Raw genomic sequence first — 3,887 nt, forward strand, 5'->3', positions numbered from 1 at the left:
CATGTAGTCTAAAGACATAAATTGTATGAACTCTGATATATATTTTGTAAACATTTTGAATAAGTTAAATGTTATCAAAGTTTTTAAATTACTCACTATTTTATACGAATAAATGTTTGAAAAGTCAATGTGACACTTCGGACTCGTATCCGGATTGTATACGGGTTGGGGGTTTTACAAAATATACCCAAACACTACCCTTTCCACAAATATGAGATAGCCTTCTCCTATTGAAAGGAATTACAAAAAGGCTTGGTATTTATATATAGGAGTGTACAATGTGGGGCATCGTTGGTGTAACATTGCAAAACTGACTAGATTGCTTTTCTATTGATGAAGTTCGACGATGAAACTTTGACAAATCTAGTCTAAAGTCATTTGATAATGAGATTTTATGAATTCCACCAAAACACCTAGACTATAACAGGTTCTTCTTAACAAGCTTAAGAAATTGGATTTAGATGTCTGTGTTATATTATTATACATGCAATAAAGCTTGAGTTATCCCCCTAAAGTAATTGGTTAATCGCCCCGGCTTTATGGATAATATTCAGCTAACCTATTATTATATGCAATAAAACTGTCCCTCTAGAGCAATTGGTTAATCGCCCCGGCTTTATGAATAAGTTTCAATTAGCCTGATAAAGGTGATTATATTATTATATACAATAAAGTTGAATTCAGCTAGCCAAAATGGCAAAAAGTCACTAAATAAAAATGGACTAAGGGAGTTACGAAACACTTGTTATAGTCAACTTCATACAAGCACATAGAAATCTGGTTATTAGATCGATGTTTTCACATTGCTTTATCAAGGATTTCAGAGAATTGAAATGGAAGTATTCTAGAAAGGTCTAGTAACCGTTATGCTAGATTGTGTCATTTTGTACGTATCCGGTTAAAATACCAAGTCCTTAAAATGAGGTATGTGATAAAGTTCACAAAGAGAGAGAGAGAGAGAAGTGACATCTTAAATAGTTGTAACCATAGAAAATAGGAAAGTCATCCTGAAACTAAACTAAATTTTGATACTTGTCAAAGAGCTATAATTCTCAAACATTTCAGAGTTGTTGATTCTTTTGATATTCTTTGAATTCATGCTTATGATTTGATTTTATTGTGAACCTGTGATAGGCAACATTTTACAAAAAATCATTCATTCTTTGATAAATAAAGGAGAAAAAAATATTTTCAAACAGGACAATCTCAAATGAGGAAGGTCCTTGAAGCAAGTTGTTGTTTATTCTACCTCTATTGTAGAAAAAGAATGAACGAGGCCAGAATGATGAAGCATTTCACTTTCTTGAAATTAAGTGGTTTGAGAAGCCAAAAAGTCTGGAGAATTGAACTTGTAACGCTCTCCTGTGACATCATTAGCAATTCATCAAGAAAGATTATCACTTATCTCATACTAAGGGCGATAAGCTTCACCAAACAAATTATTTTCCCCAGCCATCGATCCATGTTTTCTGGAAGATTAAATCACAGAGTTATAAGTCTCATTAGGTGTATTATGAGAATGAACAAGTCCACCATTTGCACTCTGGTTATACCGTGATGCTAGCTCAAATCTTGATACATCATTGTTGCTTCTTTCATGTCGATTACTTTCCTTGTCAAGATTATATTCATTATGTCCTTCAGAAGATTGTTGAATTTAAATTTGACATCGGAACAGATTCTACACCTATATGCCTTTCATATTGGGTAGCATTGGTTACAAGATTCCAAAAGTAAAGATAACCAATTTTACTAATCAATTAAATCTTTCCACAGTTCGAGAAGAGTGAGATATGGAGGTGTGTATCTTGAAGTAGTAGAAGAGGCAGTCACTGTAGCAGTCATTGCAAGAAAATGCACCAACAAAAATCTTCTAGTTCATCCCGATGATGTTTATTTCTTCCTGTAAGGTTGTTACACAGAATGCCACCGACAATAAGGTCGAATTTGCTAAATCTACTCATCAATTGCTCCAATCGATCACCATTCAGTTCTTGCGCATCTGTTTTCAAAGGAATACCAAGACAGCAAAAGGCAACCTCTGTATCACTGATCCCAGAGAAAAGAGACAGGACATTGATACCACCAGGGAACATGTCTCTAGCAGATCCTCCTCCTTGTATGTGGTTTTTAGGAAAACCTAGAAGCATTTTCACCTCATCAGGTTCAAGTGGAACAACTTTATTCCTTCCAACCTATGCCAGATTCCATTTTCGGCACTCATCAAGAATATACTTCTGGACACTCGAAGGTGGCTCATCGTCATAAGCTTCAAGAGCCTTATGGATCATTTCTGTCAATTTGGCAATTCCTACATGTTTGTAAACAGTTCAACTTTGTTCTTGGATCACAGGAAGGTCATTATTTCTTTTTCAATAGAAAAGCATCATGTATGGTGCGTGGAGAAAGCAGAATAAGAGGAAATTTGTTCTCAATTGACAGATTATGAATATAGCCCCTTTTCCGTTCAGCAACACAAAAATACTTTGAATCTACAGATTCTGGCTCTACATTGTATAAGTATCGTGACATTTTGGTCCAAACACCAACTAAAGCAAGTGCCACGATCTCGTAGTAGAAATAAGGAGGCCCAATAGCATCTTTTGGAAGTGTTCTTTGAGTTATCTGATCTGGTTCGGTAGGAACCCCAAAACCAATCATTGAATTTGGAAGATGAACTGCATGATCGTCTTCATTAAGAAGCTTCTTTTCAAGCTTCCTCTGCTTCTTCCTTTTTCAAAAATCATAGCCTGAATTTTGCTTTTTCTTGTAATTGGGGTCATTACATAATGGTTTCTTATCTTCTACCAGAAGAAGTGAGTCAGCAGCCTCAGCCATTTGAGTAATACCTATAAAATCTGTCAACTCTACAATTGATGAATTCGGACCACATCTCTCTATGTCTATTGAAGCCTCAGCCTCTGAGTACCCCATTTTCGTCAAGTATAATAGTTTATTCTCCTCATCAGAATCAGAATTTAGGATTTCCTCGGTATCAGAAGAACTATCAATATATGTGAAATCATCCTGAAAGATTGCTTCATAATCAGAGAAAAGTATATTCCAGAAATAACCTTCACTAAAAACAAGGTTCATTGTGTCAGCCTGAAATGAATTACCAAGAGATTTATATCACTCTGTCCGATTAGATTCCTCCATATCCAAATAATGGGCACCTCATTCAGAAGAGGCACATATCTCAGACATTTCTATCAGAATGATTGATTACTTCTTAAGTTTGTGACAACATGAAGAGAATTCCTCAAGTTACTCAACAACTACTGTTTAGTGACACCAGAATGAGAGTATTCAAGATAAACAGATTTGGGGCACGAATAAAGCCACAAGTACCTACAACAGTGCATTGTCAAAATTGGACATCTTGGGGATCATGATATTCCAGTCAAACAGACATTGAGAGTAAATCAGAAACAAAATGTTGGGGCATCTCGAAAGCCCATTTCAGACAGAAATGATTCATGTAGGGCATTCTGAGGGCCCACTTCAGTATGAATATTTGGGTATTTTGAAAGCTCACATCAACAATAAGCAAATGCTGGGGCATGTTGAAAGCCCGTTTCAATCAGAAATTGGAATATTGACGCATTTTGAACGTTTGTATTAGCCAATGATGGAGCATACTGAAAGCTCATTTTAATCAGAAGTTGGAATATTAATGCATTTTGAACGTTTGTATCAGAAAATACTGGGGCATGCTGAAAGCCCATTACAATCAGAATCAAGAATGTTTGCGCATTTTGAACGTCTGTATTAGCAAATGTTGGGGCATACTGAAACCCCATATCATCTTGCAGAAAGATCATTGATTTGAGAAAATATTTCCAATAAGGCAGAAAGGAATGCAGAATGAAAATAGTGAAGCAGTG

At 35.6% G+C, this 3,887-nt stretch overlaps 1 pseudogene; it reads right to left on the reverse strand.

Annotated features, from left to right (window-relative positions):
- Window positions 1–1,877: 1,877 nt before the first annotated feature.
- LOC120181930 lies at window positions 1,878–3,045 on the reverse strand (annotated as a pseudogene).
- Window positions 3,046–3,887: the final 842 nt, after the last annotated feature.

This window comes from Hibiscus syriacus, unplaced genomic scaffold (assembly GCF_006381635.1).
Source record: "Hibiscus syriacus cultivar Baekdansim isolate YM2019G1 unplaced genomic scaffold, ASM638163v2 tig00112609_pilon, whole genome shotgun sequence".
Lineage (NCBI taxonomy): Eukaryota > Viridiplantae > Streptophyta > Magnoliopsida > Malvales > Malvaceae > Hibiscus > Hibiscus syriacus.